General features: G+C 42.1%; 1 protein-coding gene across 12 annotated transcripts in view; it reads right to left on the bottom strand.

Moving 5' to 3' along the window:
- Nucleotides 1-14,864, bottom strand: part of LOC140604105 (bifunctional phosphoribosylaminoimidazole carboxylase/phosphoribosylaminoimidazole succinocarboxamide synthetase) — a 386,988-nt gene extending 372,124 nt beyond the window's left edge. For 7 of the 12 annotated variants that reach the window (XM_072775133.1, XM_072775130.1, XM_072775139.1 and 4 more), the window contains exons 1-2: nucleotides 14,277-14,432; nucleotides 14,070-14,162 (exon numbers count right to left, since the gene is read on the bottom strand). The gene's annotated coding sequence lies outside the window, so the exon portion shown is untranslated. Of the gene's footprint in view, nucleotides 1-14,069; nucleotides 14,163-14,276; nucleotides 14,464-14,745 lie in introns of those variants that run through there. The other 5 variants (XM_072775131.1, XM_072775137.1, XM_072775143.1 and 2 more) reach the window with 3 other exon arrangements.
- Nucleotides 14,865-16,081: the final 1,217 nt, after the last annotated feature.

Below are 16,081 nucleotides of genomic sequence, written 5' to 3'. Positions count from 1 at the left end.
GCTTCCATCCTGAGAGTGGCGCTGCTAAGCTCCTTCTCCAAGCACTACACTCAGCATCTTAGCATCGAGCCTCCTTTGAGCTGTGCCTGTGTGCATCTGTGCTTTATCGTGATCTATTTTGTGCATCTGTTAGCAAGAGGTGTTGTAGGTATCAGTAAAACTGTGCTTCATCATGATTTATTTTGTGCATCTGTTAGCAAGAGGTGGTGTAGGTATCAGTAAAACCTAAGAGGTTATTTTTGTGGTCTAGGAATGCTCAAAATATTTTTCAAGTAAATTAATCGTAATTGTTTCTTCATTTTATGCCGTTTCATCTTACAAAGGGTTTCATAGGAATGTTGACCTTTGGACAACAAGAGAAATCTGTGTTACCTATTACAACAAGTAATAACAAGAGGATGTGGAGAAATCAGAACCCTTGTGCAATTGCTGGTGAGATTTTAAAATGGTATAGTCATTACAGAAAATAGTATGGCAGGTCCTCAAAAAGTTAAACATAAAATTACCATATGATTCCAACAATTTTACTCCTAGGTATATATCCAGCAGAAAAGAAAGCAACAATCCAAAAAGATATGTATACAATAATGTCCATAGCAGTATTATCCATAATAGTCAAAGGTAGAAACAACCCAAATGTCCATCAACAGATGAATATTTTTAAGATAGGTTATATACATACAACATGATTTTGCTCAGCCACAAAAGGAAATAAAGGTCTGATATATGCTTCAACATGGATAGATCTTTAAAATATTAAACTGCATGAAGTAAATCAGCCACAAAAGGACAAATATTGTGTGATTCCATTTATATGGAGTATCTAGGATAGGCAAATTCATAGAAACAGTGGAATAGAGCTATCAGGAGATGGGGGAATGAGGAGTTACTGTTTAACAGGTACAGAGTTTCTGCTTGGGACAGTGAAAAAGTTCTGGAAATGAACAATGGAGATGGTTCTATAACATTCTAAGCGTACTTAATACCAATGAACTACATACTTAAAATGGTTAAAATGATGGGGCGCCTGGGTGGCTCAGTTAAGTGCCTCACTCTTATTTCAGCTCAGGTCATGATCTCAGGGTTGTGACGTCACCCTGGTGTTGGGAATCCACACTCAGAGGGAAGTCTGCTTCTCTTCCTGTCCCTCTGCACCTACCTCTGCTCCTGCAGTGCCTGCACTCTTTCTCTCTCTAAAATGAGTAAGTAGGGCAGCCCAGGTGGCTCAGCCGTTTAGCGTCTGCCTTCAGCCCAGGGGGTGATCCTGGAGACCTGGGATTGAGTCCCACGTCGGGCTCCCTGCATGGAGCCTGCTTCTCTCTCTGCCTGTATCTCTGCCTCTCTCTCTGTCTCTCATGAATAAATAAATAAAATCTTTAAAAAAATAAAAAATAAAATGAATAAGTAAATCTTTTTTTTTTTTAAGTTTAAAATGAGGGGCAGCCCCAGTGGCTCAGCAGTTTAGCACCGTCTTCAGCATGATTGTGGAGACCCGGGATCGAGTCCCATGTCTGGCTCCCTGCATGGAGCCTGCTTCTCCCCTCTCTCCTCTGTGTCTTTCATGATTAAATAAACAAAATTTTTTTTTTTAAGTTTAAAATGGTAAATTTTATGTTACATATATTTCGCCATAATAAAAATATTCTTAAACATTTGAGAAGAAAAAAATATTGGAAATTCAAATATAATAATCACATACTAACATGGCATAGTATTTTTTTAATCTAGTATTTTTTTTAATTTTTATTTATTTATGATAGTCACACTATCAGAGAGAGAGAGAGGCAGAGACACAAGCAGAGGGAGAAGCTGGCTCCATGCACTGGGAGCCTGACGTGGGATTCGATCCTGGGTCTCCAGGATCGCGCCCTGGGCCAAGGCGCTAAACCGCTGCGCCACCCGGGGATCCCGACATACCAGTATTGTGTCCAAACAGAATCCCCCTTTCTCTCTCCCTCCTCCCTCTCCTTCTTCCTTCCTTCTTTCCTTTCTTCCTTAGGTCTTTCCTTCCTTCTCAGGCTCTATATCAAACAACTAAACATCCTGAGGAAGATGGATGCATGAGAAAATTTTAATGAAATTTAATTTTAAAAAGACAAATCATATTACAACAGGGGCCAGCAGAATGAGGTAATCTAGAGCAGGAATTATAAACAACCAGCAGGCAGAACCAAAGACCCAGAAGGTACTTGTATCTTCAGCAAAAGGGAAAATGAAGAACAAAAATAAATGCGCAAGCCCCAAATTATAAATCATTCAGTTCTGTAACAAGTCCTTGTAACTATCTTAAAGGATAAAATGAGTTAAATAATTCAAGCAGGGCCAGTTTCACTGAATTGCTAGGCAAAGAAACAAAGCAACATAGCCTGGATTCCAGGTCAGCACAGGTTGGGGATCGCATCTTACACCATCTCAAAAGTACAGCCTACCACTCCAGCTTCCCAACGCTGCAGACATCATTTGTGGGAAATCAATTTAAAACTCTAACGGTCCTCAATAAATAGTAAGTCCAGATTTCCCAACCTAGTATCTCCTAAAGAACAAGCCAGTTATATGCATACTCTTCTGATGATTATTGCCCAACAACTTCACATCCCCAAGAAAAAGGTTATGGGCCAAAGAAAAATGTTTGCATTCTTTAGCCTTTTACTTGATTCAACAAGGATGATCTATACATCAAGCCTGGAAGACATCAGGATAGACCTAACTTATTAATGATTCTTTTAAAAAAAAATCATAATGCCACTGTTATGATTATAACTGGCAGAAATGGTCTCCTAAGATGCATTCCAGCTCTAATTAAAACAGGGCTGTCCCAGAGCTCCCACTTAATTTTAATTTATATTAAAATAACTCAGAAGAGCTATTCAATATATTGAATGACCGCCTTAAATCTACATGGTTAAATGTTAGCATCTTCCCTTTCCATAAGCCACAAGTTTTGAGATGGAATGCGCTAGGGAGAGAGGTGGCATCCAAATTACCAACATGAGGGGCATTTTTTCAGGACACCAAAGAAACTTTTCTAAAAGGAAATTATGCTGTACTTAAGCTATTTAAAAGATGGTGTGCTAAAAGATTCTGCCCAGCAATAACCATATTTGTGGAACTAATCGAAACTGTAAGAACATCTATCTGGAAACTGATTTTAATCAATGTTGAAGAGAGCTGAACTCCCACAGCTTTTCACTTAATTATACCTATGATTTGAAAGCTGAAAGAGATTCCAAATATTCCCACAGCTCTTCTACTTCAAAGTACTCTTCAAAGTACTTTAAGCAGAAGCAATACCACGTTTCACTCCACTCACTCAGCTTTACTTTCTTTAAAGCACCTATGACATTCTAGGATCATCACCTCCATAGCAAGGGGCCCCGTGTGTTTGCTCCTGTATTAAAGCATCAACAACAGCACTGGGCAAGGACCACGCCCCTGGTAACTACTGTATCTGTTTACGGACTGATTGGGTCATTCTTGCCCCATACCCTTTTATTTTATACATAAGACTATTTGAGGCCCAGAGAAGTAAAGTGACTTGCACAAGGTCACCAGGCTAATTAGAGGGAAAGGTGCCCTTAGAACCAGGCCTCTTAAATCCCAGTCATCCTTCCAAAGTCAATGCGATTATGTCAATCGCTGCTTTTGGTAGTTCTCCATTGCCTAAAAAAAGTCAGTACTCCTTACCTTTTTCAAATTTCTCCAAACTTTGCCTGACCCACTTTTTCTAGTCCTGCCTCTCCCACTGTTTTCTCTGCCAGATGTTCTTGCCACATCAATATACCATGGCTTTCATGCTTACCTTTCCACCCCCTCTCCATCTGTCAAAATTCTCCCCATCTTTCCAGACTCAGCTCAAATATCACTTCCTCTGTAAGCTACCTCATCTTTCTTTATTCTATCCTTCTTCACCAGAATAATCACTCCTTCTGAGTTCCCATAGCATTCTGATCTATTATATCACACTTTACAGCTTGCCTTGTGTTTCTTCTTCACTAGACTGTCAGTTCTTCATTTTTATATTCACTAGCAATTCTACACTGCCTGATATAAACAGCTGGATCAGGGGGGGAAAGGAAGGAATACAGGGAAGTATGCTACCCTTCCATGCTCAATATGACTCCCAATGCAACAATACCCATCCGGCACCCCAACTGGCTATCCCAATGACAAAGGAAAAAAATAGATGTCAAAAATTAGAGGTGAGGGATGTCTGGGTGGCTCACTGGTTGACCGCCTGTCTTTGGCCCAGGACATGATCCTGAAGTCACGGGATCAAGTCCCACATCGGGCTCCCTGCATGGAGCCTGCTTCTCCCTCTGCCTGTGTCTCTGCCTATCTCTCTCTCTGTGTGTCTCTCATGAATAAATAAAATCTTTTTTAAAATAATAGTAAAATAAAAATTAGAGGTGACATTAAACATGACAGCATGTGAAATCAGCTGGTGAAAAGAATATAAATTAAAATGCATTTGTTCTGCCCCAATGTAAAAATGCTACATTCTTAAGTTAGACTCTAAGACAAAGTCATTAATATTTTTACATTCAAGTAATCTGCACTCCCCCAACCTTTGTTCTTTTCATGTTTTACCCATGGTGCCCAGCATATTATGTGTACTCAATATACATCTGCCGCCATAAGATAAAGTGGGTTTCCGATGACTCAGGCTAGATGGGATGTGGATGGTCCCCGTACTAGTGAAAATTAATAAAAGGATACCTCATTTAGAGGGAAGTCATGAGACCAGCAGGGGGAGCTCTCACACCCAGCACTCATTCAACTTCAGACCCAAGGGGAGGGGGATGCCGCAGGTGGATACCATTTTTGCAATCCCAGCAGTCCAGCCAGTGAGAGGCAGTCACAGTTCAGGCAAGGAGGAGCCACTCTACTTCCAACCCCCAGTTTATTCCAATGGACTTTTACTTAGTTTATGACAGCCCTCCAATGCCCCCCTTTTCCCTATAAAAGAGCAGTCCTCTCCTTTGTTCTCCAGTCTTGTCTATGGGTCTGCCATAGCTTCCATGTCCCAGATTGCAATTCTCTATTCCCAAATAAGCACATCTTTTGCTGGTAAATAACTGGCAGTTTTATTTTTAAGGTTAACATACTTTTCATTAAACTTCATACCACAGGGCACTGTTACTTATTTTGGCCTACTCAATGGTAACCATTAAGAGATTGCTATCTTGCTTTCTCCATACCCAGAATCAACTAGGTTTTTATTACAGACAAAAAACATAGAAAAATGGTAATCAGGAAATATTTTTATTAGCCAATCTTCTGGAAGTAATCACATATCTTCTTTCACCTCCATACCACTCCTACTTAAAAAGATAAATTCCTGGAGCATCTGGGTGGCTCAGCTGGGTAAGCATATGCCCTCAGCTCAGGTCATGATCCTGGGGTCCTGGGATCAAACTCCACATCAGGCTTCCTGCTCAGATAGGAGCCTGCTTTTCCCCCTCCCTCTCCCCATCTCGTGTTCTCCCTCTCAAATAAATAAAATGGTTAAAAAAAAAAAAAAAAAAAAGAGGGGATCCCTGGGTGGCGCAGCAGTTTAGCACCTGCCTTTGGCCCAGGGCGCGATCCTGGAGACCCGGGATCGAATCCCACATCGGGCTCCCGGTGCATGGAGCCTGCTTCTCCCTCTGCCTATGTCTCTGCCTCTCTCTCTCTCTCTCTCTCTCTGTGACTATCATAAATAAATAAAAATTAAAAAAAAAAAGATAAATTCCTGCACATTTCTAGCCAGCATGGATGATGAGATTAATTGAAGTGTTAGAGGCTGCCTCACAAAGTCATTGTTCACTAGTGGTCATTAGGTCACTGATAACAAACTGATAGTGTCTTAGAACTGTATGGGCCAAAAAGAAAGACCAGATCTGAAGGTGCATAAAGTGAACATCTTTAAGATATTAATTTGAGCTGCCCATGCTGATTGAGAAAACTAAAATCTCAACTAGAAATAATAAAGGCAACAAATTTGGTCCTAAGGTTTTCTTCCTTTTTACCATCGCCAACTAAAGACCATTATGTTCACAAAACTGACAGAAAACCCACATTCTGGGGCCACGGCTTTGTACCAGTCAACTCCGGCTATTTCTTTCTCAGCTGCAACATCAGGAGCATTCATGATTAAGAGAGAATAATAGCTCATGTATCCTTCTTCAGAACATAGACTAAGTAAGCAAGGTCTCTTCACTTTAGCTCTTTTCCTTCCAGAAGAGATACAGCCTGAAAATCTTGCTGTTTTGTCCATTAAGGTTCATTCAAAACTATACAAAATTTTTGTAATAAGAAATACATATTAAAGTACCTCTTTAATGAGCACCACCTTATTTACCACCCAAGTTACAACTGTTAATGTCTAATATCTTAATGTGTTTTTCTCAGAAGTAAATAAAGCTGTAAGGCCTCTGACCCAGATAGGAAGCTAAAACTGAATCTAAACATCTACACTGGGATTCTGGGTGGCTCAGTGGTTGAGCACCCACCTTTGGCTCAGGTTGTGATCCCAGGACCCTGGGACTGAGTCCCACATCAGGCTCCCTCCCATAAGGAGCCCGCTTCTCCCTCTGCCTATGTCTCTGCCTCTCTCTGTGTGTCTCTCATGAAAAAAATCTTTTTAAAAAAGTGAAAGAAATAGGGCAGCCCAGGTGGCTCAGCAGTTTAGCGCCGCCTTCAGCCCAGGGCCTGATCCTGGAGACCCGGGATCGAGTCCCACGTCAGGCTTCCTGCATGGAGCCTGCTTCTGCCTCTGCCTGTGTCTCTGCCCCTCTTTCTCTTTCCTTCTCTGTGTCTCTCATGGATAAATAAAATCTTTAAGAAAAAAAATGAGAGAAAAAACATCAACATTATAAACAAACTCTCCTCCTACACATGTGCATGTTCACATACACACACAAATTGGCTTCACACTAATATACAATGACTCAAACACACAGATCTTGCAATTTAATCATAATTGCCATGCACTAAATGGTCCTCTAATTGTTCAAAGAGTTCCATCTTCCAGGGCACCGAACCTATTAGCAAGAAGAGATTACAGGCAACGGAAAGAACTCAGCTCAGTTACTTAACCTCTGAACTTTAGCCTTCTCATCTGTAAAATGAGGGGCTGGTTTAGAATACGGCTGCCCAGAGAATGCAAGCCACAAATGTGAGCTGTATATATAGTTTTAAATTTTCTAGTAGGCACATTTTAAAAAGTAAAAAGAAACAGGTAAAACTAATTTTAATAATGTTTTTATTCAACCTAACATAGCTAAAATATTATTTCAACATAGTCTATTTTGAAATTATTAATAAAGTATTTTAGATTCTTTTTTCATACCAAGTATTTGAAACCTACACCACATCTCCATTTGGACAAGCCACATTTCAAATATTCAAGAGCCACATGGACCACATGAGATTGCACAATCTAATGATCTTTGGCATTTCTCTCATTACTATAGGTAATTTTAATAAAGGGAAGAAGAGATGCGTACATCACAAAAGACTTAGAAAAATTGTAAGTGTTCTCCTGTTAAACTCAGTGAAGTTGGATCTGTAAGCAACAGAGTAGGTGGTTTAATTTACTACTTGTAGACTTACCCTGTTCTCACTACCATAGCCATCATCCTATAAACCTAAAGGGAGGTTAAGAACATTCAGGACAGGGGGATCCCTGGGTGGCTCAGCGGTTTAGCGCCTGCCTTTGGCCCAGGGCATGATCCTGGAGTCCCAGGATCGAGTCCCACGTCGGGATCCTTGCATGGAGCCTGCTTCTCCCTCTGCCTGTGTCTCTGCCTCTCTCTCTCTGTCTCTTGTAAATAAATAAATAAAATCTTAAAAAAAAAAAAAAAAAACATTCAGGACAGTGTATAACTGCTTAATGAATGAGACTTCTAGAAAATCTAGTTCTAACTAGGAAAAAAAAAAAACAATTGTTAAAATGAGACTTCAACAGAAATGGCAAAGAAAAAAATCAACAACCATGTTATCTTCCAGATATTAAGATAATGCTATGACACACAATTTGCACACGCTTTGGGATTGTTTCTCTAATTACTCAATATCCACTGTTCTAGAAAGAGTCATGCTGCTCTTCTCACACTGTCTTGTTTATTAGTCCCTTTGTGATCAATGATCTGCCTTCACCAGATGGCTAGTCTGGGTTAAGAGTACAATATGAGATCAGAGAACAAAGCAAAGCTAACTGGCCTTCCCAAGAATTGAACCTGTGACCCTGACCTCATTAACTCTAGAAAACAGTTAACCCATCACAAACATGCCTGGGCAGCTGCATCATTAATAGTGCCAAGAAAGTCCACTGTGTCTGTCACAATACCCTGGTAGAGAAAAAGTCACTCTACATTTAATAAGAACTTTTCAAAATGAAGAAAATCCTGCATGCAACCTTTAAAGCAATCTGGAATTCACCAGCAGTGTCTTACTAGCTCTGCTCGATCAGTCACAAGCTTCCCTAAGAACATTAGACCTCCACCTAAGCCCACAAATGGCTTTGTCAAGGGGGTTCAGTGTACTGATGTTGACTCTTCCAAAAACAGTGATCATAGGACCATGGCCTTTCCCTTCTCTGTCTCCTTTGTGAGGAAACCATGGGTTAACAATTATAAACCATGGGTTAACAAGAATCTTCACAGATTATATACTGAATCCAGCTTATCTCAGATTGAAATAATCACCAAATTTCTCTATTGCATCCCCTCCCTGACTGTTCCCCTTGTCCCACAGTGCCAGCCAATCCCTCCCCAGGGAGGCCAGTGGACCTCTGGGTAGATTGTTCTTACCTCCTCTGGTAAAAAACCAACACCTTTCTAGTAAATTGTCCTTCTTGTTACTGGGAATAATTCCTCTTAGCAGCTGCTACCTGTTTTACATTCTAACAACCTGTCTCTAATGAGCTGAGTACTCACTTCTGATTTAAATATTTCCCAAAGTGTTTCAGGGCTGCAGTTTCTGTATCTTTGCCTCAAACTCCTAATATTTAATGTAGCACAAGTTTTAGAAGCAAGTTTATTGAAATTTCCCCGTAAGCCTTAAAGTACAGTTTTGAAAAACTCTACAAACATCTGAAAGAGCTGGTGAAGATTTTAAAATCTGATTGAAAATATTCCTGCTTTTAATTTTCACATTTCAAATGGAATCACCTTTTCATATGCAAACTTATTACAATATAAAAGTTATTCCACATGGTTGGGCTATTTAGCTTCTTAACTGTTTCTGATAACATGTAACTATAAGACATTCAACATCTCAAAGGTTTTTACTGTTTTTTAATTTTCTCAAAGTTATGTAAGAATTTTTTCAATTTATAGATTAAGAGTTTATAGTCTTGCACTTCTCATATCTGTGGAAATCATACATAAATGTAAATCTACGATATGCATATGTATCTGCCTCAAAGCCACTAGTATAACATCTAAATTGATTGTGCTCTTATCTCTAAGAATTTTCACATTGAGAATAGTACTATCCATATGTTGTACACCATATGATATACGTGTTATATCAATTATACTTTAAGAAAAAAATAATAGTACAAAATGTAATGGTAACCAGGTTTAGTATTCAAATTACAACAACTATTCAATAGCTGGAATGTTTCTTGATGCTCACACAAACTATACCACTTCACTAAGGGTCGAGTATTAAACAAAAGAAGTTAATAAATTAAGCATTAGATCTAAGCTTACTAAATGTACACAAATTTCATTAGCGGCAAAACAATTTTTTGAGGGCTAACCTAAGATGAAATCTGATATAAAACAATAAATTCACTTTTATCTAATCTTAACAGAAAATGAAGACTGATGAAGAGAAACATATGGATTTTCAAACCACATAAATAAACCATGAAACTGCTGTTCTTTGTCTAATATATCATGACAAACTGACTTTAAAATTATCAAATCTGAAAAGACTAACCCTAATTCAACAAATAAAGTGTTTAAACATACAGTTAATAGTTTAAAGCTCCATGCACAGAGACACTATAATGTAAAAACAGGAGCATATTTGTATATATTTAAGCACCTAATAATCATCTTATTTATTAAGAGACACTCCTGTATGTCGACAGTAATAGGCAAACCAAATACTGCAAGAGTCTGAATTTTAAGATGTAAATGTGAAACAGTGAAATCTGCTTTTCCACTGTCATTTAAAATCATCTATTGTAAATTCTAAGTACTATTTATAAAATATATTCCCTCAAAACATTCCTTAATTCTTTCTGACAATATTTTTAGAAGAGAAAAATTCCCAAAAATCAGAAAAATTAAAATTGAAATACTGCTAAAAAGTAAGAAACACTGGGGATCCCTGGGTGGCTCAGCGGTTTAGCGCCTGCCTCTGGCCCAGGGCGCAATCCTGGAGTCCCGGGATCGAGTCCCACGTCGGGCTGCCAGTATGGAGCCTGCTTCTCCCTCTGCCTGTGTCTCTCTGCCTCTCTCTCTCTCGAAGTCTATCATGAATAAATAAATAAAATCTTTAAAAAAGAAATTAAGAAACACTTGCAAAGAACTGAAATACAAAAAAAAATGTTTTTTTAATTTTTTAAAATAGGGCAGTTAGTTGTACTTCCTTACAAGTACCTTACAAAATAAATATTTTTACTGCCTGATGATTTTGAGACAAACCAATATACTATAAAATACTCTTTGCAGCTCTTAAGTCTTCATTTTGTGCCTTAACAAAAGCTGGCATTCATTTGTAATGAAGTCTTTTTATGGTTACACAGCTATTTCATCTCTCTTTTGAAGACATATTAAGCCTCTGGGTGCTCAATAAAACTGACCAATTAATTGACTCTATCGTAAAAACCTGAGAAGCTATTCCAAAATATTTACATCAAAGAATGGCCAAGTCAAAATGAAGTACTAGTCTACCCAATATGCTTTCCTACTTTAAGTAGAAAATTTTCTTCAGGTGGGTCCTTTCAAAGGAAACTACAAAGATGTACCTCAAGAGGTAAATTCTTGATACAACAAAAAGAATTTACACAAAAAGAATGATACATCTACAGCAATCACCTGTGACAGAACATAGGAACAGAGTGTGGGGGGGGAAGACAGCAGAGAACTCTGGGGTCAAACAGAACTCAGTATGAATTCTTGCTTCATCTCTACTAACTTTATGACCTTGGGCAAGTTAATAAAACCTCTCTGAGTCTTAATCTCAATTATCAAATGGAAACACAGGGCCAAATTACAGGCTGTCGTGAGCACTAAATTAGATAACATACATAAATAGGCTGCTTAGCACACTACCTAGATCATGATATTCAATAAACGGCTGTAATTACTACAAAATATTTAAGAATCCATTTTCAGTGTGATTTAATATTCATTCCAAATGATATAAATGGTTAAAAGGAAAAATATAAAGATTCAATAGCAGATTTTTCTTTCATTTAACCTGATCATCCCTTACATTAGTGCTTTTCAAACTTCAGGTTCTAACCATTAATGAATCTGAGATTCTTAACCAGCATTTTTAAATAAGATAGAAATATAAGAATGCATTCCACATAGGAAGCCTAAGCATTGATTTATGAATTTTTTTAACGTATTTGTAATGTGTCTGTATACTGACTGGCAATATAAAATTCACCTCTTACTGGGCAAAAAAACTAAAAGCCACTGTTTTAAAGGCGCCTGGGTGGCTCAGTCAGTTGTGCATCGAACTCTTGGTTTCAGCTGGGGTCATGATCTCGAGGTCATGAGACTGAGCCCTGACTGGGAGTCTACGCTTGGCAACTGAGCCCTGACTGGGAGTCTACACTTGGCAGAGTCTGCTTGAGATTCTTTCCCTCTCCTTCTCCTTCCCCCTCTGCTCCTTCCCTTGACCCCTAGCACACCTGCACACGCTCTCTCGCTCTCACTCTCTCAAATAAATAACATCTTTTTAAAATAACTAAAGTCACTACTTTACAGTATAATAATGATAATCAGTTGACAGTGAATGCTTAGTTTTTGCAAGACATTGTGCTATGCACATGATTTCATTTGATACTTCCCCAAACCCTATAAGATAGGTACTATTACTTCCACCATTCTACAGATGAGGAAACTGAGACTTGAAGATATCTAGTCACTTGCCAAAGATGCAGTGCTAGTTCAAATTTAGTCACCTGACTCTAGAACTTGCACATTTAACCACTTCAGCAATTACTAGGTTGTTAAAATAGAAGTTTTCCTTATATAAAAGTTATTTAAAAGTTAGAATTTTTTTTTTTTTAATTCATGAGAGACACAGAAAGAAAGAGAGAGAGACAGAGACACAGGCAGAGAGAGAAGCAGGCTCCATGCAGGGAGCCCAATGTGGGACTCGATCTCGGGACTCCAGGATCACGCCCTGAACCGAAGGCAGGTGTTCAACCACTAAGCCACCCAGGCGTCCCCAAAGTTAGACTTTTTCATGAAGCCTATTTTGAGAGTGATTTTCTAGAGTATAGTATGTCTTGAAAAAGACAGTGTGATTCAGAGGTGAAAACACTAGGTATGAGATCCAGCCTCTGTCCCTGGCATTGTTGCTTCAGTGGCAAGGAGTTGGCAAGTCATTTAATCTCACTGTGTCTGGATTTCCTCACCTACAAAACAAGAATGATAATATCTGGCCTGCCTTCTCAGAGGCCATTATGAGAAAGTATATGTATACACAACAAGTGAAATGCTTTATTGTGCAACCCAGTTATATGAGATGATCATTAATACCACCCAATGGGCCCTGTTCTTCATAGAAACATATATCAAAAAATGATCAAAAAAGGAAGCTCACCAGGCTTTTATAAACTATCTGTGGAAACATTTTGCACAGTTTTGACACACAGTAGGCCTTCAGCAACTCTTCATTAAACCAAAAAAAGAAAGCCAATTCAATCTGTAGCATGTTTTATCCATCTGTATTCTATTTTCCATTAATTTATTCTTTCCATAACTATTTATTGAACACCTACCATAAGCCAAATTAGAAATGTACACTACAGAAAAATACTATGAACTATCCCTTGCCTGGAGAACTTCATATTAATTTCAATTAATTTTTGTAAGCCACAAGTTCATCCAGCAAAAATAGCTTACATTTACTATAGTGCTTTACAGTTTAGGAAAAACTACGTGGTAGCTTTTGTTTCCTGCACCAAATGCCTAAGTATGGTGAGTAGATATTACTATTTTCTTGACTCCAATTTTAGTGCTAAGTACTAAGCCTTTGGCGTGAAAGTTCCTCGATGTCAGAGGTGACTGTAAAAATAAGGTTTTGAAGAAAACACATTTTAATATTGGAAATGGGCAATCTAGTAGCATGATTTTTTTTTCCCCTTCCCATTTCTGAGTTGAAGTAATCTACAGCGCAACCCTATCACCTACATAAGATGCATTTTCCAAAATGTTCTTTTAGAAAACTTGCCTTTGAAATTTCTTCTCTTACAGGCAATTTTCTGTTGAATAATTTTGAACTAGGATTCAGGTTTCTTATAAAGGAGGCGGTGGCGAAGGTGTATTTCCTTTGTTGACGTTTTAAAAAGGACTCAAAATTGATTGTTGTATTCGGATTCCTGAGTCGCATACAACACCAAGTAACTGTTGGCCATTTTAAATATAATGCAACGACTAAGATAGGTGATTCTGACAAAGGTGAATATAGATGTACTGGCAACTTGGTGACTTGAAATCTTGCTTCGCGGTATTTACTAAGGACCCTTTACTAAAATTGCCTTATCCTTTGTATTCTAACCACTCCCTCTCCATCCCCACCACCCCCAACATACTCACACTCCCTCACCTACCCCAGATCAGTTTCCGGGCCATTATCCCCTAAAACCGTCTTAAAATTTCACAACACACGGTCGTAGTCACCAGGTGCCCCCCTCCACCTTGTCCCCCTCCACCTACTGAGTCAACGCGCCCTTTCTCAAAAACACGTTCTTTCTCAAAAAATCCAGAATTCACAAAATTACCACGATGCCTCTTTTTTTTTTTTTCTGAGAACGACAAACACGAAACGTAAACGTCCGCCCTTGGGTTTGCCGATAACCACGAACATAAAAGCCATACCCCACCTACCGTATCCGTGGGGTCGGGAGGTCCAATCTCACCCCGGCAGACCTCGGCGAGGAAGGACGGTCACAGGACCGGGGAAAGCATCGCCAGGAGCGCCTGAGGGGAGATAAGCGGAGCGCGTTTCACAGCCCTTTTCACAGCCCTGGCGGCGGCGGAGTGCGGCCCCCCGCCCCGGCCGCAGCCCTCAAACAGGGAGAACCTTTGTCTTGCCTCGGCCATCAAAGGGTGGCTCATCAGAACCGGGGCGACCGGAGTTTGTGCGAAATGGCTTGGCGGAGGTTAAACAAAGCCCGGCAGCTCCGGCGGGGGAGAGGGCTGCGCGCCGTCGGCGTCCGAGACCCCAGACGGCGAGGTGTCGCGCTGCCCCGGCCGCAGCGGGGACCCCCGGACCCCCGGACCCCCGGCCCCCGGGTCAGGGCGCCCGGCGCGGGGCGGGCAGCGGGCGTTACCAGCTCCCGCGCTCTCCGCGAGCTCCCGGGGCGCAGCCCGCCCGCAGGCTCGGCCGCCCGGGCTCCCTGCGCCGGCTCCTCAGGCAGGGCCCGCCCCGCAGTCCGCGGAGCCCGCACGCCCCAGGGCGCGGCGCCGACGAGGAGGCGGGAGGGGGTCGCGAGGGCAGCGGGGAAGCCCGCGCGCTGCCCCCATTGTGTGGCTGCGGCCGCGGGGCCGACGGGGCGCTCACCTGAGTCCCCCGCGGCCACAGCGACCGGACGGCGACCGGCGGCCCCGCGCGCGCGGCGGGCGGACGCGACCCCGCCGGCGGCTCGGCAGCGGCAGCCCCCGCGGCAGCCCCGGCAGCGCACCCGCCCCTCAGGCGGCCGCGGCCTCCATTGCTCTCCCCGCCGCCGCCGCCGCGCGGCACTGCGCGCCCGGCCCCGCGCGCCGTGGTCACGTGCTCCGCCGGCGCCTCAGGCGCTCGGACCCGCGCCGCCGCCCCGCCCGCCTCCGCCTCCGCCCCCGACCCAGACCCCGGGCCCGGGCCGCGGGGAAGCGCGCGTCCGACGGCTCCCGCCCCGCACCGGCGGCGGCTGCGCTGGGCGCTGAGTCTGCCGCCGCGGGGGGTCCCGCCGGTCGTCGCCCGCAGCACGCGAAGCCGGCGCCACAGGCAGGTCCCCGCAGGTCCCCGCGGAGCGCCCACGCCGCCACACCGGGCGCTGGAAGATGCCTCTGCACCGAGGCATCGTTGTCCCCATCCGTGTTGAGATTCAATACGAAGTTTGATGGTTTTTTTTTTAAGACTTTATTCACTAGAATAAATGATTTTATTCATTTATGCATTGGAGACCGAGAAAGAGAGGGAGAGGCAGAGACACAGGCAGAGGGAGGAGCAGGCTCCACGCAGGGACCCGACGCGGGACTCGATCCCGGGTCTCCAAGGCCACGCCCTGGGCCGCAGGCGGCGCTAAACCGCTGCGCCACCGGGGCTGCGCCGAAGTTTGATGTTTTAAGGAAAATCGGGATCGCTTTTCATTTTGTGGCCTAACTGGAGACGCTGAGACTTTTTTTTCTCCATACGTTTCGCTGTGGCCGCTTCAGTGAAACTCGGAAATCAGTCTCTAGGGATCTTTGCCTTCGCTAGACCCGCAAAGACGCTAAAACATAATGCGGTATCGTTATTAATAAAGAAAATGGAAACAAAGTTTAGGAAAAACGCCTGTAACAAAAGATGACAGGTGATCTAATAGGGGCTGAATATTGAGTCACATCTCCTGATGCCAAAAGCAGAACTAATAGTTATGATGTAACTGCAGGACTTCAAAGAATAAACTTTGATACTGAGAGAGTCTAGTGCATGTTGCTTTATCCAACTGGGCTTTTCTTTGTTGTTGTTTTTTAAGATCTTATTTATTTATTCATGAGAGACACAGGCAGAGGGAGAAGCAGGCTCCATGCAGGGAGCCCGACGTGGGACTCGATCCTGGATCTCCAGGCTCACATCCTGGGCTGAAGGCGGCGCTAAACCGCTGAGCCACCGGGCCTGCCCCAACTGGGTTTTTCTAAATAAACATTGTGAATAT

The sequence above is a fragment of the Canis lupus genome, chromosome 14 (genome assembly GCF_048164855.1).
Source record: "Canis lupus baileyi chromosome 14, mCanLup2.hap1, whole genome shotgun sequence".
In the NCBI taxonomy this organism is placed as follows: Eukaryota; Metazoa; Chordata; class Mammalia; order Carnivora; family Canidae; genus Canis; species Canis lupus.
This window is presented reverse-complemented; position numbering and strand designations above follow the sequence as displayed.